This window comes from Manihot esculenta, chromosome 11 (assembly GCF_001659605.2).
Source record: "Manihot esculenta cultivar AM560-2 chromosome 11, M.esculenta_v8, whole genome shotgun sequence".
In the NCBI taxonomy this organism is placed as follows: Eukaryota; Viridiplantae; Streptophyta; class Magnoliopsida; order Malpighiales; family Euphorbiaceae; genus Manihot; species Manihot esculenta.
In genome coordinates this window covers 4,179,066-4,201,290 of record NC_035171.2, presented here as the reverse complement: position 1 = coordinate 4,201,290, position 22,225 = coordinate 4,179,066, and the positions used below count along the sequence as shown (strand labels likewise).

Sequence of the window (22,225 nt, the reverse complement as noted above, 5' to 3'; positions counted from 1 at the left end):
TAGTCATGTCATGTAATAATGATATTGTGGATTAGAGATTGTGCTTGACTCTATGTGTAAGGTATCCCTTTTAATACATGATCTTAGATGTTTATGTCAACCAACGCAGCATATATTGTATTGCCCATTGGGGCATTGATGAGATCCCACTGAGGGGTCATGATTATGTTTAGTGCATGCACAGGTTGAGTTTGGTGTATGAATGTAAGGAAAAGTTTTAAATTTTTATGTATGTTATTGATCATGTATGGGATTAAACAGGTTTACAGGTTGCATGTCAGGCTTGCTACAGGTCCCGGCGGCCTTAAGCCGACCTAGATCCTAGCGCCGGTAGCGGTCCGAGTTTCGGGTCGTTACACTACGGGTCCCGGCGGCCTTAAGCCGATCTGGATCCTAGCGCCGGTAGCGGTCCGATTTTCGGGTCGTTACAGATTGGTATCAGAGCCCTAGGTTCATATGGTCGGACCTAGAGTGTCGGGCTCATAGATGTTCTAGAAGGTCAAGCACAATAGGAAAATCATGTCCACCAGGATAGGATGTAGAGTCCTGTCTTGAATGATGGTGTGAAATGCCATGATTTTATGCATGAGCATTAATGATATGCTATGTGTGTGATGTATGTGTTGCGGGTTCATGTGTTTCCACATGAACCATTTGATGCTAATGTTCTATGTGATGTGTGCTGTTTTTCAGAAAACAGGATGAGAGGAGCTCGTCGATCTGCACGATTGACTGGAGTACCACCCCAGGACGAAGGCACTGATGCCCGTCCTCCTACATTGCCTAGGCAATGTCAAGTAGGTCCAGCAGAGAAAGAGCAGTAAGAGACCCTAGAAGGTCTTTGGATCTGGATAGAAGCAGATCAGTGAGGGGAACAGTGCAAGGGGATATGTCAGAGGATATGGGGGATCAAATGGATGTGGATCAGAGGAGGGATTTCAGTCTCGGAGTAAGTATGTCGGAAGAGGGTATGGGAGAGTCCTAAGGAGGCACTCAGGCCTCGGGATTTGTTCAGCCACCTTACTACCCACCCTTTTCACATAATCCCGGGTATTCGATGGGAGGTACATCGGATTACCCCAGTTTTAACCCTTATCACTCCCAGATGCCATACCCACCTTTTTACCCACAGTACCCTATGTATCCACCCCACCCTACCATCCAGGTACAGCAAACCCTACCCCAGGGGATGTTGCACCTCCTCCACCACCAGCAGCACCTACTGTCCCATAAACCCAAAGGCCTAAACCTAGCTCATCTGGGGGGAGCAAGGTCAAGATGACCGATTACATGAAGCTGGGTGCTCCCCAGTTTGAAACCGGTGATGATCCGTTTGTGTACCTTGAGAGGGTCAAGACAATTACAGATGAGATAGGAGCCGATGACTGTAATACCCGGCTCGAGTCCGGCATCGGCATTCCTGTAGTCCGGTGGAATCTCGGGTGTCGGAACCCTCGAGAAGGGTAATGCATATGTTTTCCAAGGTCTTTTCACTGGTTTTCATGTTTTGACATGGCAAAAGACTTGAGTTTTGAAAGAAAAGCAACAAGGGAGAAATGCAAAGGTTCGGCCGCCGAAGGTCACTTTCGGCCGCCGAACATTGCATGGTTGCGGCTTCACGTTCGGCTGCCGAAGGTGGTCTGGCCAGCCACCTATAAAAGGGCCAAGGGTCGGTGGAAGGAGGTTATTTCTCCTCCACTTGCAGCCAGAGGTGAGTTTCAGCCTCTCCTACGTTGACTTTCATGTTTTCCATGATTTTCATCAAATCTTTCAAGAGTTTTAAGAGTTTTGGTGACTTATGAAGGTTTTGAGCAAAAGAAGCAAGTTTTGAAGCTTGGAGCTTTGGAAGAGCTTTTCTTCATATCTCCACGTTAGGATCCTTCATCCTCAAGTTGTGTAAGAGGTAAGTGAAGATCCTGAGCTTCTTTGATGATTTTGAAAGGGTTTATGAAGTTTGTATGGGTAGTTTGCATGTTTAGGTTTAGGTGAGGTTTTTGGTGATTTGTGGTGTTCCAGCATGTTTAAGTGTTATGTGCTATGTTTGTTTGGGGTTTTAGGGTAGTTTTAGACCCCTTTGTGCATATATATGTGTATATGCTAGTTGGGAGTAGTTGATATGCATGTTTGTAGGTTTTTGGGCAAAGTTTGCATGAAACAGAGCAGGGTTCTGCCCTTCGGGCAAAACCAGGTTCGGCCGCCGAAGGAAGTTCGGCCGCCGAACCCCTTGTGGAGGCAGTTCGGCTGCCAAAGGTTGCCCCCGAAAGCTAGGCTTTCGGTTTAGATAGAGACTTTCGGCCGCCGAAAGAGGGCATTCGGTCGCCGAAAGTGTGTGAGTTTCGTCTCTGGACGAGACCTTCGGCCACCGAAGGTGCCGCCGAACATGCATGAGTTTCGTCTCTGGAGTGGGGTTTCGGCCGCCGAACCTGCCGCCGAAAGTGCCCTGTCCAGCTTTCTTTTGCATGTTTTATGTGATGGTTTTAGGATTGGTTAGAGGGGTTTTGGGGAGTTTCGTAGAGATGTTCTTGAGTGAGTTTAGTCCTTCATTTGAGTCCACCTGTGTAGGTACGGACCAGAGGAATCAGGGAAATCAGCAGTGAGTCCAGTGTCAGAACCTGCAGCGTCAGTTCAGAGCTAACTAAAAGTGAGTGGAACTTAACTTAATGTTTTAATATGACAACTGAATATTTTATCATGCTTCATGCATCATGAATATGCTTTAGGGTGAGTGCATTAGTGTACACAAAGATGATGCATTGCATTTATCCTTGTACTTGGCACTGCTCCTTGTACATTGCTTATGTGAGACGGCACGGACTTCGTGAGGATTCATTAGCCCTCAGAGGAAGACCTGGAACAGCCCTACGGGGACCAGGCACAAAACAAAGACCTGGAACAGCCCTACGGGGACCAGGCACATGGTACTTAGGTACCCCAGATGAGATAGAGGGAGTTTTGATCCGTCCGGCCGAGGTGATGTGATTATGTGTTGCATTCCATGAGAGCATGTTTTATCACCTGTTATTTTACTATTCTACTCACTGGGCTATTGTAGCTCATCCCTCTCCCCTAATTCCAGTTGTGCAGGTTCAGAGGTCAGAGAGCACTTAGCAGGGTACAGGAAGAGTACAGAGTTTTGTAATAGCTAGTGTGGACATGTAATTGTATAGATATAGTGTATATGTATAGAATGGTGCTTGATTGATAAGACTTATAATCCCTTTGTGGAGTCACATGATCAGTTTATATATGTTTCTTTATTCTTGTATGTTTATGAGCAAAACCAGGCTTAACATTATGAGTTTGATCCGCCTAGAGCCATGAGGAGCTCTAGTAGGGATTAGTAGAGCACAGAGAGAGTGCATGCACAGGTTAAGCCTTGGAATAAAGAAAAGTTTTATGTTTTTACAGCAAATGTATGATCATGTAGGGGATTTCACAGGTATACAGACAGGATAGCAGGCTTACTACGGGTCCCGGCGACCTTAAGTCGATATGGATCCTAGTGCCGGTGGCAGTTCGGTTTCCGGGCTGTTACAGATTGGTATCAGAGCCCTAGGTTCACATGGTCGGACCTATAGAGAGAGTTGGGCTCATAGAGAGGTTTAGCAGGTCAAGCACCATAGGAAAAACATGTCCACAAGGATAGGATGTTATGCTGATGTGCAATGCCATGCGTTATACATGTGCATTTATTGCTGTGTTGCTTATGTGTTATGTGATTTGTTGTTTTCTCAGAGAGTGAAGATGCGAGGAACTCGTCGATCCGCGAGATTGACTGGAGTCCCACCTGTAAGTGAGGGTACAGCTGCTCGTCCACCTGCCTTGCCAAGGGCAAGATCTCACAGGTCAAGCAGGGAAGGAACGTCACGAGACCCGAGAAGGTCTTCTGACGAGAGCAGGAGAGGAGTAAGCAGAGGGGGAAGGTCAGTAGCAGAAAGAGGTGAGATGGAAGAGGATCAGAGTAGAGATGTAAGCATGGGTGTAGAAAGGTCAGAAGAAGGTATGGGGGAGTCCCAGGGAGGCGTTCAGGCCTCTGGGTTTGGCTATCCACCCTTTCCACAGGGCCCAGAGTATCCGATGGGAGGCACGTCGGATTACTCCAGTTTTGCTCCATATCCACCCTACATGCCATATATGCCCTATCCTTCCTTTTATCCACCATATCACATGTATCCACCCCCACCTGTTTATCCAAGTCCAGTACACCCTGAAGTGAGGGAACCAGTTCCTCCACCACCACCTCCTGAACCAGTAGCCCCTGTTGTGGAAGCACAGCAACCCAGTTCTTCAGGGGGAAGTAAGGTGAAGATGACCGAGTACTTAAAGTTGGATGCTCCTAAATTCAATACAGGAGATGATCCCTTTGAGTATCTCAGTGCAGTCAGAATGATAACAAGTGAGTTGGGAGCTGATGATGGTAGAGCCATTGAGATGGCAGGGTTCACGTTAAAGTGCAAGAAAGCTAGAGAATGGTTCAAGAACTATGTGGACCCGAGACTGGAGAGTATGACATGGGAAGAGTTCGCCAACGAATTTGCTGGATGGGCTTTTCCTGACAGTTCCAGGGAACTCAAGGTTGTGGAGTTTGAGCAGTTGCGACAGACGGAGGAGATGAGTGTTGATGCATATACAGATAAGTTCCTGGAATTGTTGCCATATGTCGGTCAGGCATATGATACAGATCAGAAGAAGGCAAAGAGATATGCCACAAGGCTTCATCCCAGGTATTTCTCTTTGATTCTTCATGCGGAGAAGGAAAGTTTCCACGCTATTGTGGATGCTGCTAGAAAGATGGAGGCCAGTGCCATAAGTCAAGGTGTAGTCAAGGCACAGTCTTCTGGTGTTAAACCCGGTTCCTCCTCACAAAGTACAACAAGTGCAAGTAAGAAGAGATGGGAGAAATTCAGAGGAAAGAGAGGCAAGTTCTGGAACAGGCTTAAGTCGGGTCTGGGAATGAGTAGTGGCTTCAGTTCTGGCGCAGATTTTCCAGTGTGTAAGAGGTGTGGCAAACAGCATAGAGGAGCTTGTCAGTTGGGATCCACAGCCTGCTATAGATGTGGGCAAGAGGGACATTATGCACGAGAATGTCCTCAGGCGACTTTGGTTGCACGATCCCAGCAGATGAGTTCGGGCAGTGTAGTACAGCCAGTAGTTTCAGCCATACCACCAAGCAGTGGCAGAGGAAGAGGAAGAGGGGCAGCCTCTTCATCAGGGATGGGTTCCCGAGGTACAGGTCCGTCAGCCCCAGCACGGATTTTTACCCTGACTCAGCAGGAGGCAGACACGTCGAACACGGTGGTGTCAGGTAATCTCATCATTGGGTGTTCCGAGGTGTATGCTTTAATGGACCCCGGTGCTTCTCACTCTTTCATTTCTTCTAGAGCTGCAGAGAGGTTGGGTCTGATGGTGTCTGAGTTAGAGTGTCCTCTATGGGTCAGTGGACCCAAATGTGATCCATCTTTGGCAGAGTCAGTCTGTCGGTTCAGTCCAGTGTGCATAGAGGGTAGATACCTTCCAGCTGACCTGGTGGTTCTAGAGTTGACAGATTTTGATGTCATTCTAGGGATGGACTGGTTATCTACGTATGATGCTACCCTGAACTGTAGAGATAAAGTAGTTAGTGTCAGAGACCAGGATGGGTCAGAGTGTATTTTTAGAGGAGACAGGAGAGGGACACCTAGGGGTTTGATATCAGCCCTCCAGGCTCGTAGAATGTTAAGGAAGGGGTGTCAGGGGTTCCTAGCTTATGTGAGAGAGCTAGACAGTCAGGTTAGGGAACCATCCTTAGTACCAGTGGTTCGAGACTTTCCAGATTTGTTTCCTGAAGAGCTTCCAGGACTGCCACCGGATAGGGAAATAGAGTTCGAGATTGAGTTGATGCCCAATGCCAGACCGATCTCTATTCCTCCCTACAGGATGGCACCAGCAGAGTTGCGAGAGTTGAAAGAGCAGTTACAGGATTTGGTAGCTAAGGGTTTCATCCGCCCGAGTACCTCACCCTGGGGTGCTCCAGTATTATTTGTCAGAAAGAAGGATGGACCCACTACAACATTATCCATATCTTGTCACAAAATAAATTGTAGCTAAAAATAGAATTTTGGTGGCTAGATGATTTTGCCACAACATATTTTTCCCGTGACATACCGTAGCTAGAAGTGGCGTAACTAAAGTTTAGTTACAGGATTTACCTGTGTTGTGGCTAAAATAAATATTTATAGTCACACTTTTTATTTAAATGAAGCAAAAATATTGCCATTAAAAATAAATATTGTGGCTAGTTATTAGCCACAAATGGAATATTTGTAACCACATTTTCTTTTTGCCACAACAACTTTTTTTTGTAAGTGATTTTGCTATGATTATGTTACAAAAATAATAATGTGGCAATTTAAACTTATGTATAGTTACAAATTTAATTTTATGGCTAACATATCTAAATTTAGCCATAAACTTAATTGTATGACAAAAAATATTTACTATTAGCCACATTTAAATAATTATAATGCAAGAATAAAATTTATAACCACAAAAATAAGAAAGTGACAAGTTCTAGTATAATTGTTACACTTAATTTTATTTTATAACTATTGAATAAAGCCACAAAATTATTAAATTAGAAGCTACTCTAAATATAGTACATACGGCTACTATTAATTATTTGTAGCTAAAATGTAATATTTATTTAATTTATTATTATTTAATGGGATTATATTATAATTTACTATTACATATGTTATTTATCTATTAATAATTTTGGTAAAATTTATAATAGAATATAAAATTTATATAAAAAATTTAGCTAAAATTTAAATTTATAAAATAATTATATATTAATATTAAGACTCAATCAGAATGACAATTATAAAATAACAATACATTTAAGTCAAAATAACTAATATCCAAAATAAACTAATTTAAGTCATAAACCAATCACACTAAAAATACTTGAAATTATAATACCATACTAACACTAATATTAATATCTAAATTTTTTAAAAGTAGTATTATAAGGCTGCTGGCTGCTTCAAAATCCAAAACTTCAAATATACTGCAAATCATCCTCCAATTTCATCATCTTGGGAATCCTCCATAGGCTGTATAAAATTTTATTTCAAAATATTAATAACAAAATTATATAAAATAGATAAGGTTCATACTAGTTATATAGCTTACAAAAATTCTTATATTAGAAAAAAAATGAGACTTAGTTTTTAATCACTTACTGATGCAATATTATTGTTTTTCTCCAAAAGCATCTTGAATTTCTGCTCTCATATTCTATTCATCTCTGCAAGTTTCTCATCCATTTGCTTCTTAACATCATTTACTTGTTCACTTCCTTCTTTTTGAATTTGTTGGACACGCTCGTTTGCTTCTCTTCTTGAAGTATCAAGTTGTTTAAGTAGTTCTATCTTTGTAGGTCTAGCACCAAAATATTCCGTGACATTTTTTCCAGGACCATAAGCACGTACATAACCATTTTTTCTGGCCCAAGTACATCAGCAAACATAGCATCATCATCCAGTGAAATTTGTCCTTCTTCTCGTTATTTCTTTAGTTGCTGAAACTTTTCCTGTAGAGATATTTATATTTATTGATATTAAAAAAAATCAAAATATAGCATAAAATACATAACAAATAAATAAAACATATGTAAAAAGTATTACAATGGCTTCTTGTGATATTGGATCAATTTCTTTGCCTTGCTTTCTCTTTCTGGATTCAAGAAAAAGCTCTAAGCGAGAAAGTGTTTTTCCATTTTTTTTGTTCTTCTGTTCAAATAAATATAACAATTAGTATTAGTTTATCATAGATCTATATCAATAAAAATTTGAGTTCAAGCAAAACCAAACTTTCCGTAAAAGAGTCAATTGACTTAACTACAAATATGCTGCAGATAAACAAAACTTGTATAAAAGAGCTAACATTTTTACAGCTAATGATATCAATTCAAGCGTTAAAATTCATAATACTGTTGATTATTATTTACTCTACAAGTTTGGATGCTCATAGGGTTGACCAATCATAATTCATTCCTATATTTAGAATATTAAACATGGTCAAATTTCACCATTAAATGAGTGAGTTATTAATGGTGTTTGCTGTCTAATCTAATACTACTAAAAAATTGTCATGTTTAACTTTAATGAGCATAAAGAAAAAGGGGATTTGTTTTGATGTGGGAAATGAAGGTTAATAATGGCAGTCTGAATCTAATTAGGCATTTACAGAAAAAATAATAAATGGCATATCAAAAAGTTCTAACAATCATATGAACTTCAAAAGGCATTATTTTTTTTTTTTTTGATAAAAATAGCTTTTATTAGAACTTTGAGAGTTATAGCAGAATACAAAGAATAACAACAAGCAGCTAGCTTATACCATTACAGGTTGACCAGTTCTTGATTGTTGAACTACTAAAAAGAATTTGGATTAAGGAATAAGGAAAGCTAGACACATCTTAAACCAAATAAAAGATCCATAAAAGATCAAATCATAAACTTTCTCAAGTTCTAAACTAGAATTATCAAATACTATTTTGTTTCTTTCTAGCCATAGTCCACAAAACGACAGCAGTAAAAAGGGATTATTTGTATATCATTTAATTAATAAAAAATACTATAATACTAATAAAATAAAAACAAACTCATACCATATGATCTCTCAGCCAAGCAAAGCTTTTTGTCCCCGTGTATGGCGGCATAAAACGCTTGCATCTATTTGTCTTATTTTTGTTGCTTCTCTCTAAAGAAAAACAATGAAAAATTTTCAGAATTTATGTTAGCTAACAGAAACTGAATTCATATAAAATAAATTATTAAATTTTACACGAATTTTTAATACCTGAAATGCATTTTCTGTCCAAAGATTAACCAAATACTTCCAATCTTTTACATCCATATCCTTAGGCTTGTTTCGGAGACGAAGTGAATAAGTTGCCTTTGAATCAAAGTACTTCTTCTTCAACTTATGCCTATAATTCCTATATAATGCATTCATATGACCGAAAATTGCTCCCTTTCTTGCATCAGAATACTCAAAAGTGAACTTTCCTTTTAGCAAAGAAGTAAGAAATAAATATTATGATACTTAATAGAACTAAAAAAATTATAATCATTTTATAATGGATGTAATTTAATATAAATTTTCGTACTAATATGGTAGACCACATAAGGTCGAGCTTATCATCGGTAATCTTATTCCATTGTTTCACTTGCAATGGACAACACGACACACTTCTAATAATTTGTCCTAAAAACCAAACAAATGCAGTAGCATTATCACCAATAGCTTGATCATCTTCATCAAATTCTACTGGCAATTTTTGTCCATTCTCCAATTGTGTGATTTTCAAGCATCGTGTTGGTCCTCTAGTTTTTCTTTTAATTATATTGGAACCTATTTCAAAATAAAAGTAAAACAATAATCATATAATAACAAGAATTTCTGTACATAGAACAAGTAAACATAATCAATTGTTTAAATAAAATTAAATGAGTAAACCTGTTGCTGCAGTTGCATTTGGATTTTGAAGTTGATTAGAAGTGTGATCAACAGTAACTGCGGGTAGCTCGTCACCAAGTCCATTTGGTAAAATATCATAATCTCGAAATAGAGTGTATATATCAATGGGTTTCGAAGGGAGCTTCTTATAACTATCCATCATATTTTTCACATCTGTTTCATCTTTAACCTCTATCAATGCATCAAGATCACTAAGAGATTTATCAGCCTTCAAGTAATAAAATTTATCTCCTTTTATAACATCAAATCCACAATCCTTTTTTCAAGTCATCCAATATATCAAAAAATGAGATGAAATCAACATCAAAATTAGGTTTCTCCATGAACCTACCATTTTCATATATTCTATTTGGTGAAAATATAAAATGACCTTCATAATGATACCTCATTGTCTTCTGACTAGTATTCCCTAAAAAAAAAAATTAAAGTTAGCCATATAATTATTTATGAAAACAACTTAAAATTTATAAATCACATAAATATTATTTACCTTGAAAATTTGAAGCCTGATTTTGGTATAACTCTTGAGTTTCTTGAAAGTTCTGGTTAACATTATTTTCAGTCTCATTTTCCAAGTTAATATTGATGGAATTCCCTTTCCGCAACTTGCATCGTCGAGCCATGATGTTTGCTTCTGCTTCATGGAAAAAATTGAATATTACACATAGAGGATAAATTAATATAAAAATAGTGAATCAAAGCTTTTTAACAGATGAAAAACGAATGAAAAGTAAATATCAAATGCCTTTCACGTGTTTAACCTAGAACAATTACAATGAAACATTAATTTTAAGGCTTTTGTAATTTTAAACATACCTGATTGGATTTGATAGTGGGAGCTTCTCCTTTTGATAGTGGACAGAAATTGAAAACTGAATGAATCATGAGTGAGAATGAATCAGTAGCGGCTGTAAGGAGGGAATTTTTAATTTTAAGGTTTTCATTCCCCCCAAGCCAAAAAGCTTATCATTATATTGCCGCCACTAATTGATAGGGTTCCCTTTATTAATTAATATAATATTATTTATTTTTATTTTTTTGTAATTAAAATATTTTATATTTTTAATTAAATAAGCAAAATAAAATAATTTTAATTTGCTTAAGCAGATTCAAAATCAACGCTATGAATTTTTTTTTAAAAGAAAAAAAATCATGACCACACCTTCGTAGAGCTGTATTTTTAACATCAAAATAAATTTATTTTCAAAAAAAAAACTTTAAAATTAATTTATACGCAAAATACAAATATGTAGGTAAAAAAAAAATTCAAGTATGTAAAAAAAAAATTTTAAATGTGCCAAATTTGGCATAATTGTGTTTTTTGATGGAATAAGACCCTAAAAGTGTTAAATCGTTGGTTAAAAATTTGGAATAATTTTGGTATAAATTTAATTTATATATTGTGGATAAAGAATTTTGGTTTTTTGGTTACCGATTAGTAATTATGTTTAGTAATTAGTAATTCTGTAAAAAAATTTCAATTACCATAATTTCCAAATTTGCTAATTGGTCATGGTGATGGTTATAAAATGCTCACCTTTAAGCATATGGTAGTGTAAAGTTCATGTTACTAAGGGTGTGTAGTACCGGTTCTCAAACTGATTCCTAGAAGAAAGCGGTACTATATAAAAAAAATGATTCCTGGAAATTAAAATAAAACTTTAATTCTTTACTTAAATTAATTTAAAGTCAAGAACATTAAAAAAAAAGATGGGACGCAAAATAAACGATAGTGTCTTTCTTACTCCAAAATGTTATACTCATACATTATAAACAAAATTGTTATTTATTAGTAATCATTTATTCAAATATTCAATTAAAATAAAACTTTAATGGTTCACTTTAATTAGTTTAAAGTCAAGAACATTAAAAAAGAAACAATGGGGGCCAAAATAAATGACAGTGACTTGCTTACCCTAAAATATTATACTTATACATTATAAACAAAATATAATAATTATTAGTAATTATTTATTCAAATATTCATTTAAAATAAAATTTTAATTGTTCACTTTAATTAGTTTAAAGTCAATAACATTAAAAAAGAAATAACGTGGCGCACAATAAACAGCAGTGCATTTCTTACCCCAAAATATTATATTGTTAATCATTAGTAATCATTTATTCAAATATTCAATTAAAATAAAACTTTAATTCTTTACTTAAATTAGTTTAAAGTCAAGAACATTAAAAAAAAGATGAAACGCACAATATAAACGACAGTGCCTTTCATACCCCAAAATATTATACTTATACATTATAAACAAACTTGTTATTTATTAGTAATCATTTATTCAAATATTCAATTAAAATAAAACTTTAATTATTCGCTTTAATTAGTTTAAAGACAAGAACAATAAAAAAAGAAACAATCGGGTGCAAAATAAACGACAGTGTCTAAACATTAAAAAAGAAATGATGGGTGTAAAATAAATAACAATACTTTTTTTACCCCAAAGTATTATACTTATATATTATAAACAAACTTGTTATCTATTAGAAATTATTTATTCAAATTTTCAATTAAAATAAAACTAAAATTGATAATTATAACTAAAATTGATTCACTAATATGTAACTTTTTAAGTTAGAAAATAATTCTCAATAACTTTTCTATCTAAACAAATGGACAATAGGAGAAAAATTGATTGAGAGATAAAAAAAAACATATTATATGAAATTTTTTAGAACCTCTAAGCATATTTTTTGAACTTGATAAACCAATATATAATACTTAGAGGACCTCAGAGTAATTCTCCAAATTATTTTATTAGTTATAGTATTCTATCATAGTTATATAATTGTGGCTAATTTGATAGCTAATTCAATGACTCTTTGATAATTATAACTAAAGTATCATAGTACTCATATAATTCATTTAGCTACGATATTGTGGCTAATGATTTAGTAATAGTTATGACAAACATAATTACATGACTAATATTTTTATGTTTCTGCCACAAATTTTTTGTAATGACTAATAAATTGTAGCTAATAAAATAATTATTACTACAATCATATTAGTTTCGTGGCTATTAAAAGTATTATCTATAATATTAATGTGTTGTGACTATAATGGTAGTAATTGTTACAAAAAAATTAAATTTATAGCTATTATATCTATTAGCTATGATATTACTTTGTAGCTAAAATTAATTGTGGCAAATAGTCAACAAATAGTTACATCATATATAAAATAAAACAAAAAATACATATTAGTTATAATTGTTGCATTTTTGTTACTAAATAGTTTAAATTAGCCACAATAGGTTTTTAGCCGTAATAAAATAAATATATTAGCCACAATAATTTTTTTTGTAGCTACGTATCGTAACTAGAGATGTGTACCTCTGAGACTTTGTGTCGACTACAGACAGTTGAACAAAGTCACTATCAAGAACAAGTATCCGTTACCCAGGATTGATGATCTATTCGACCAGCTGGCAGGAGCAAGTTGTTTTTCTAAAATAGATCTGAGATCCGGATACCATCAGTTGAAGATCAGGGAAGGAGATGTATCCAAGACTGCTTTCAGCACCAGATATGGGCATTATGAGTTCCTTGTGATGCCGTTCGGGTTGACTAACGCCCCTGCAGCATTCATGGATCTCATGAACAGGGTTTTCCGGGAGTACTTGGATCGTTTTGTGATCGTCTTTATTGATGATATTTTGGTGTACTCCAGGAATGCAGAGGACCATGCCCAGCATCTGTGGCTAGTGCTGCAAACCTTGAGAGAGCATGGCTTGTATGCTAAGTTCTCCAAGTGCGAGTTCTGGCTAAGGAGCATTTCCTTTTTGGGACATGTTGTATCAGAGGAAGGTATAGCAGTTGATCCCAAAAAGGTAGAGGCAGTAGCCAATTGGCCTACACCCACTACAGTGACAGAGATCAAGAGTTTTCTGGGTTTGGCAGGCTACTATCGGAGGTTTATTCAGGACTTCTCGAAGATAGCTGCTCCTATGACCAGACTGACCAGAAAGAATCAGAAGTTTGTGTGGTCAGAGAAATGTGAGGAGAGTTTTGCAGAGTTGAAGAGACGGTTAACTTCAGCACCGGTGTTAGCGCTGCCGATCAGTGATGAAGATTTCACAGTGTTCTGTGATGCATCCCGAGTGGGATTAGGTTGTGTGTTGATGCAGAGTGACAGAGTGATAGCTTATGCTTCTAGACAGCTGAAGAAGCACGAGCTGAACTATCCGACACACGATCTGGAGATGGCAGCTGTTATCTTTGCACTTAAGATGTGGAGGCATTACCTCTATGGGGTAAAGTGTGAGATCTACACAGATCATAAGAGCCTGCAGCACATCTTAAGTCAAAGAGAGTTAAACTTGAGGCAGAGACGGTGGGTAGAATTGCTCAGTGATTACGATTGTAAGATCCAGTATCATCCGGGCAAGGCTAATGTTGTAGCTGATGCCTTAAGCCGAAAGTCACTTGGCAGTTTATCCCACATTGCAGTAGAGAGAAGACCGGTGGTGAAGGATTTCTACAAGCTCGTGGAAGAAGGGTTACAGTTGCAGTTATCTGGTACAGGTGCTTTGATCGCACAAATGAGAGTGACACCAGTGTTTCTAGAGCAAGTGGCTCTGAAACAGCACGAAGACCCCGAGTTGGTGAAGATTGCCAGGACTGTTCAGTCGGGCAACAGTGCAGAGTTCAGATTTGATAGTGAGGGGATTCTTCGGCACGGTAAGAGGTTATGTGTACCAGATGATAGCAGGTTGAAGGCAGACATTATGAGGGAAGCTCATAATGCGAGGTATAGCATTCACCCGGGAGCCACCAAGATGTATCAAGATCTGAGAAGGGTGTATTGGTGGCCAGCAATGAAGAGAGAAGTGGCACAGTTCGTGTCAGCCTGCGAGACATGTCAAAGGGTAAAGCTAGAGCACCAGAAGCCGGCTGGAATGCTTAACCCACTGCCGATTCCAGAATGGAAATGGGAGAACATAGCGATGGATTTTGTAGTGGGGTTACCGGCGACGTCTAACAGACTAGACTCCATCTGGGTGATTGTGGATAGACTCACTAAATCTGCTCACTTCATTCCAGTCAGGAGTAACTACTCTGTGGACAAATTGGCGCAGGTGTATGTAGATGAGATAGTAAGGTTGCATGGAGTTCCAGTGTCGATTGTATCAGATCGAGGACCTCAGTTCACCTCCACGTTTTGGCGGAGTCTGCAGAATGAAATGGGCACACGGTTGGATTTCAGCACTGCTTTCCATCCACAGACAGACGGTTAGTCAGAGAGGACCATCCAGACCATTGAAGATATGCTGAGAATGTGTGTGTTAGACTTTGGCGGTTCTTGGAGGCAGCATCTACCTCTGGTGGAGTTTGCCTACAACAACAGCCATCATGCTAGCATAGGGATGGCTCCTTATGAAGCTCTGTATGGGAGGACGTGCCGAACACCTGTTTGCTGGGAATAGGTAGGAGAGAAAACTCTTGCAGGGCCAGAGTTAGTTGAGATAACCAGCAAGGTAGTGCCTATTATCAGAGAGAGGATCAGAACAGCTATAAGCAGACAGAAAAGCTATGCAGACATCCGTAGGAAGCAGATAGAGTTCCAGGAGGGGGATATGGTATTGCTTAAGGTCTCGCCAATGAAGGGAGTGGTTCGTTTTGGAAAGAAGGGTAAACTGGCCCCACGGTACATTGGTCCCTTTGAGATCTTGCAGAAGATCGGGCCTGTATCGTATAAGCTAGATTTACCGGCTTCTATGGAAAGAATTCACCCGGTATTCCATGTTTCTATGTTGCGGAAGTTTGTGTCAGATCCAGAGAAGGTTCTTAGTGAACCGGAGGTGGAAATCTTAAGTGATCTCACCTATGTAGAGCAACCAGTGCGGATCCTTGACACCCAGATCAGAAAGCTGAGAAACAAGGAGATACCAATGGTGAAAGTTCTATGGAACCACCACAACCTAGAAGAGTGCACTTAGGAGACTCGGGAGTCCATGCTCCAGCAATACCCATATCTATTTTAAGGTTAGTTTTTCCCCTTTTCTATGTGTTTATATTGTGTTAGGGACATTCGGGGACGAATGTTCTTAAGGGGGGGAGAATGTAATACCCGGCTCGAGTCCGGCATCGGCATTCCTGTAGTCCGGTGGAATCTCGGGTGTCGGAACCCTCGAGAAGGGTAATGCATATGTTTTCCAAGGTCTTTTCACTGGTTTTCATGTTTTGACATGGCAAAAGACTTGAGTTTTGAAAGAAAAGCAACAAGGGAGAAATGCAAAGGTTCGGCCGCCGAAGGTCACTTTCGGCCGCCGAACATTGCATGGTTGCGGCTTCACGTTCGGCTGCCGAAGGTGGTCTGGCCAGCCACCTATAAAAGGGCCAAGGGTCGGTGGAAGGAGGTTATTTCTCCTCCACTTGCAGCCAGAGGTGAGTTTCAGCCTCTCCTACGTTGACTTTCATGTTTTCCATGATTTTCATCAAATCTTTCAAGAGTTTTAAGAGTTTTGGTGACTTATGAAGGTTTTGAGCAAAAGAAGCAAGTTTTGAAGCTTGGAGCTTTGGAAGAGCTTTTCTTCATATCTCCACGTTAGGATCCTTCATCCTCAAGTTGTGTAAGAGGTAAGTGAAGATCCTGAGCTTCTTTGATGATTTTGAAAGGGTTTATGAAGTTTGTATGGGTAGTTTGCATGTTTAGGTTTAGGTGAGGTTTTTGGTGATTTGTGGTGTTCCAGCATGTTTAAGTGTTATGTGCTATGTTTGTTTGGGGTTTTAGGGTAGTTTTAGACCCCTTTGTGCATATATATGTGTATATGCTAGTTGGGAGTAGTTGATATGCATGTTTGTAGGTTTTTGGGCAAAGTTTGCATGAAACAGAGCAGGGTTCTGCCCTTCGGGCAAAACCAGGTTCAGCCGCCGAACCCCTTGTGGAGGCAGTTCGGCTGCCAAAGGTTGCCCCCGAAAGCTAGGCTTTCGGTTTAGATAGAGACTTTCGGCCGCCGAAAGAGGGCATTCGGCCGCCGAAAGTGTGTGAGTTTCGTCTCTGGACGAGACCTTCGGCCGCCGAAGGTGCCGCCGAACATGCATGAGTTTCGTCTCTGGAGTGGGGTTTCGGCCGCCGAACCTGCCGCCGAAAGTGCCCTGTCCAGCTTTCTTTTGCATGTTTTATGTGATGGTTTTAGGATTGGTTAGAGGGGTTTTGGGGAGTTTCGTAGAGATGTTCTTGAGTGAGTTTAGTCCCTCATTTGAGTCCACCTGTGTAGGTACGGACCAGAGGAATCAGGGAAATCAGCAGTGAGTCCAGTGTCAGAACCTGCAGCGTCAGTTCAGAGCTAACTAAAAGTGAGTGGAACTTAACTTAATGTTTTAATATGACAACTGAATATTTTATCATGCTTCATGCATCATGAATATGCTTTAGGGTGAGTGCATTAGTGTACACAAAGATGATGCATTGCATTTATCCTTGTACTTGGCACTGCTCCTTGTACATTGCTTATGTGAGACGGCACAGACTTCATGAGGATTCATTAGCCCTCAGAGGAAGACCTGGAACAGCCCTACGGGGACCAGGCACAAAACAAAGACCTGGAACAGCCCTACGGGGACCAGGCACATGGTACTTAGGTACCCCAGATGAGATAGAGGGAGTTTTGATCCGTCCGGCCGAGGTGATGTGATTATGTGTTGCATTCCATGAGAGCATGTTTTATCACCTGTTATTTTACTATTCTACTCACTGGGCTATTGTAGCTCATCCCTCTCCCCTAATTCCAGTTGTGCAGGTTCAGAGGTCAGAGAGCACTTAGCAGGGTACAGGAAGAGTACAGAGTTTTGTAATAGCTAGTGTGGACATGTAATTGTATAGATATAGTGTATATGTATAGAATGGTGCTTGATTGATAAGACTTATAATCCCTTTGTGGAGTCACATGATCAGTTTATATATGTTTCTTTATTCTTGTATGTTTATGAGCAAAACCAGGCTTAACATTATGAGTTTGATCCGCCTAGAGCCATGAGGAGCTCTAGTAGGGATTAGTAGAGCACAGAGAGAGTGCATGCACAGGTTAAGCCTTGGAATAAAGAAAAGTTTTATGTTTTTACAGCAAATGTATGATCATGTAGGGGATTTCACAGGTATACAGACAGGATAGCAGGCTTACTACGGGTCCCGGCGACCTTAAGTCGATCTGGATCCTAGTGCCGATGGCAGTTCGGTTTCCGGGCTGTTACAATGACAGTAGAGCCATTCAGATGGCTGGGTTCACACTAAAATGCAAGAAGGCCCGAGAGTGGTTTAAGAACTATGTGAACCCGAGGTTGGACAGCCTATCATGGGAGGAGTTTGCAAATGAGTTTGCAGGATGGGCTTTCCCTGACAGTTCAAGAGAATTGAAGATGATTGAGTTCGAGCAGCTGAGGCAGATGGATGAGATGAGTGTGGATGAGTATACAGACAGATTCTTGGAGCTGTTGTCGTTTGCTGGGCAAAATCTAGACACAGATCAGAGGAAGTCAAGGAGGTATATCATGAGGCTCCATTCCAGGTATTCCTCCTTGATTCAGTCAGCAGAGAGGGAGAGTTTCCATGCCATAGTGGATATGGCTCGAAGGATGGAGGCTAGTGCTATCATCGAAGGGAAGGTCAAGCAGTCAGTGGCACAGCCTTCTGGTTCCAAGACCCCAGGTGGGGGAAGGATGGACCCTTCTTCTCTGAGTTCAGGCAGTAAGTGGTGGAGCAACACCACTAGGAAGTCAAAGAAGAACAAGTTCTGGAGCAAGATTAAGTCAGGTCTGGGATTAGGAGGTGGCTCGAGCTCAGGTGCAGATAATGCAGTATGCAAGAAGTGTGGGAGGCCACACAAGGGCGTATGTCTGGTTGGGACGGCAGCCTGCTTCAGGTGCGGGCAGGAGGGACACATGGCTCGGGAGTGTCCTAGAGCAGCTTTTGTAGCACAGTCTCAACAGACAGCTTCTGGTAGTGTGGCTCAGCCAGCAGCTCCAGCCGCAACTCAGGCTAGTGGTAGAGGTCGAGGGAGAGGGGCAGCCTCTTCTTCAGCGGGTTTCAGGGGTGAGGGTCCGTCAGCTCCAGCACGGATCTTCACCATGACTCAGCAGGAGGCAAATGCATCGAACACCGTGGTGGCAGGTAATCTCATCATTGGTTGCTCAGATGTGTATGCATTATTGGACCCTGGTGCATCTCATTCTTTCATTGCTCCAAGGGCCGTCGAGAGGTTGGGATTGATGGTCTCTGGGTTAGAGTGTCCCCTATGGGTCAATGGACCCAAGTGTGACCCATCAGTGGCAGAGTCAGTCTGCTAGTGTAGTCCAGTTTTTGTGGAGGGAAGATGCTTGTCCGCCGACCTTGTGGTTCTAGATTTGACAGATTTTGACGTCATTCTAGGGACGGATTGGCTATCTACCCATAGTGCTACCTTGGATTGCAGAGACAAGGTAGTTAAGTTCAGATGTCAAGATGGGTCAGAGGTTGTCTTCAGAGGAGACAGGGGGGTACACCTAGAGGTTTGATATCAGCCCTTCAGGCTCGTAGGCTGCTCAGGAGGGGTTGTCAAGGTTTTCTAGCTCATGTAAGAGAGCTGGATAGTCATGTCAGAGAGCCCGCCTCAGTGCCAGTGGTCAGAGAGTTCATAGATGTTTTTCCAGACGAGCTGCCAGGTTTACCGCCTGCTAGGGAGATAGAGTTCGAAATTGAGTTGATGCCTGGAACGAGACCGATCTCTATCCCTCCCTACAGGATGGCACCAGCAAAATTGAAAGAGCTTAAGGAGCAGTTGCAAGAGTTGGTAGATAGAGGCTTCATCCGATCGAGTATCTCACCATGGGGTGCTCCAGTGCTATTTGTGAAAAAGAAGGATGGATCTCTTAGACTTTGTATCGACTATAGGCAGTTGAACAAAGTCACTACCAAGAATAAGTACCTGTTGCCGAGGATCGACGATCTATTCGACCAGCTAGCAGGAGCAGGTTGTTTCTCCAAAATAGATCTGAGATCGGGGTACCATTAGCTAAGGATAAGAGAAGAGGATGTGCCGAAGACAGCATTCAGGACCAGATATGGGCATTATGAGTTCCTTGTAATGCCGTTCAGGTTAACCAATGCCCCTGCAGCATTCATGGATCTCATGAACAGAGTGTTTAGTCAATACCTGGATCACTTTGTTATTGTCTTCATAGATGATATCCTAGTGTATTCCAGGAACGCAGAGGAGCATGCCCATCATCTGAGATTGGTTTTGCAGACCTTGAGGGAACATGGCTTGTATGCCAAGTTCTCCAAGTGTGAGTTCTGGCTGAGGAGCATCTCCTTCTTGAGGCATATGGTGTCAGAAAATGGAATCGAGGTAGACCCCAAGAAAGTGGAAGCTGTAGCTAACTGGCCTAGACCCACTACAGTGACAGAGATCAAGAGCTTCTTGGGTTTAGCAGGTTACTTCAGGAGGTTCGTTCAGGACTTCTCTAAAATTGCAGCTCCCATGACCAGACTGACTAAGAAGAACCAGAGGTTTGTGTGGACCGACCAGTGTGAGGAGAGCTTTGAGGAGCTAAAGAAGAGGTTGACTTCAGCACCAGTGTTAGCGCTACCGACTAGTAATGAAGACTTCTCAGTGTATTGTGATGCGTCCCGTGTGGGACTGGGTTGTGTGCTAATGCAAAATGAAAGGGTGATTGCTTATGCTTCTAGGCAGCTGAAGAAGCACGAGTTGAATTACCCTACACATGACTTAGAGATGGCAGCGGTAATCTTTGCACTCAAGATGTGGAGGCATTACCTTTATGGGGTAAAATGTGAGATCTTCACAGATCATAAGAGCCTGCAGTACATCCTGAGCCAGAGAGAGCTGAATTTAAGGCAGAGAAAATGGGTAGAACTGCTCAGTGACTATGATTGCAAGATCCAGTACCATCCGGGTAAGGCGAATGTTGTGGCAGACGCCTTAAGCTGGAAATCACTTGGCAGTTTGTCCCATATTTCAGCAGAGAGGAGGCCAGTAGTAAGGGAGTTCTTCAAGCTCATGAATGAAGGTCTACAGTTGGAGTTGTCTGGTACAGGTGCTTTGATAGCCCAGATGAGAGTGGCACCCGTGTTTCTGGAGCAGGTGGCTTAGAAACAGCATGAGGACCCAGAGTTAGTGAAGATTGCCAGGACTGTTCAGTCAGGCAAGGATAGTGAGTTCAAATTTGACAGCAAGGGGATCCTCTGCTATGGGAACAGATTGTGTGTACCAGATGACGTAAGGCTGAAGGGAGACATTATGAGGGAGGCTCATAATGCCAGATACAGTGTTCACCCTGGAGCCACCAAGATGTATCAAGATCTGAAGAAGGTTTATTGGTGGCCAGCTATGAAAAGAGAAGTGGCACAGTTTGTGTCAGCCTGCGAAGTGTGTCAGAGGGTGAAGCTGGAACATCATAAGCTGACTGGAATGCTTAACCCACTACCTATTCCAGAGTGGAAATGCGAGAATATAGCTATGGACTTCGTGGTGGGGCTACCGGCGGCGTCCAACAGATTGGACTCCATATGGGTGATTGTGGACAGACTCACCAAATCTGCTCACTTCATCCCTGTCAGGAGTGGCTATTCTGTGGACAAGTTGGCGCAGGTATATGTTGATGAGGTTGTCAGGCTGTATGGGGTTCCTGTTTCAATAGTATCTGATCGAGGGCCCCAGTTCACCTCCAGGTTTTAGCGGAGTCTGCAGAACGCTATGGGTACCAGGTTGGATTTTAGCACTGCTTTCCATCCACAGACGGACGGACAATCAGAGAGGACCATCCAGACAATAGAGGATATGCTCAGAATGTGTGTGCTGGATTTTGGCGGTTCTTGGAGGCAGCATCTACCCTTGGTGGAGTTTGCCTACAATAACAGCCATCATGCCAGCATAGGGATTGCCCCATATGAAGCTTTGTATGGAAGGAAGTGCAGGTCACCTGTTTGCTGGGAAGAAGTTGGAGAAAGGGCCTTGGCAAGGCCTGAGCTTGTAGAGATCACCAGCAGAGTGGTGCCCATAATCAGAGAAAGGATCAAGACTACTGCAAGCAGGCAGAAGAGTTATGCAGATGTCCGCAGAAGACTAGTAGAGTTTCAGGAGGGGGATTTGGTATTACTTAAGGTGCCTCCAATGAAAGGGGTGATTCGGTTCGAAAAGAAAGGTAAGCTAGCTCCACGGTACATCGGACCCTTTGAGATCTTGCAAAAGATTGGGCATGTATCGTATAAGCTAGATTTACCTGCTTCAATGGAGAGAATCCATCCGGTTTTCCATGTTTCTATGTTAAGAAAGTTCGTGTCAGATCCGGGCAAGGTTCTTAGTGAGCCTGATGTGGAGATCCAAGAGGATCTCACCTATGTTGAGCAGCCGGTACGGATCCTAGACACCCATATCAGAAAGCTAAGGAACAAGAAAATCCCGATGGTGAAAGTCCTTTGGAATCACCACAACATCGAAGAGTGTACCTGGGAGACACGGGAGTCCATGCTCCAGCAATATCCTCATCTTTTCTAAGGTGAGTGTTATGTGTTTTGTTGTGTGGTTATGTTTTATGGTTTGTATGTTCATGTTTTATGCTATGCCATGCCATGTTTGTTTGGTGAACATTCGGGGACGAATATTCTTAAGGGGGGAAGAATGTAATACCCGGCTAGACTCCGGCATCGAAATTCCTACCGTCCGGTGGAATCTCGGATGTCGAAAAC

At 40.7% G+C, this 22,225-nt stretch overlaps 2 long non-coding RNA genes across 3 annotated transcripts; both read right to left on the bottom strand.

Annotated features, from left to right (window-relative positions):
* Positions 1-6,866: 6,866 nt before the first annotated feature.
* Positions 6,867-9,636, bottom strand: LOC122725097. 2 transcript variants are annotated; one of them, XR_006352505.1, is made up of 6 exons: positions 9,505-9,636; positions 8,845-9,399; positions 8,654-8,745; positions 7,668-7,772; positions 7,224-7,573; positions 6,867-7,094 (listed from the first exon to the last, which is right to left on the bottom strand). It is a non-coding gene; the product is annotated as an uncharacterized LOC122725097 (long non-coding RNA). The 2 variants fall into 2 exon arrangements; XR_006352504.1 differs by having other exon boundaries at positions 6,870-7,094; positions 8,845-9,636.
* Positions 9,637-9,784: 148 nt separating this feature from the next.
* Positions 9,785-10,634, bottom strand: LOC122725098. The gene is made up of 3 exons (XR_006352507.1): positions 10,342-10,634; positions 10,016-10,159; positions 9,785-9,934 (listed from the first exon to the last, which is right to left on the bottom strand). It is a non-coding gene; the product is annotated as an uncharacterized LOC122725098 (long non-coding RNA).
* Positions 10,635-22,225: the final 11,591 nt, after the last annotated feature.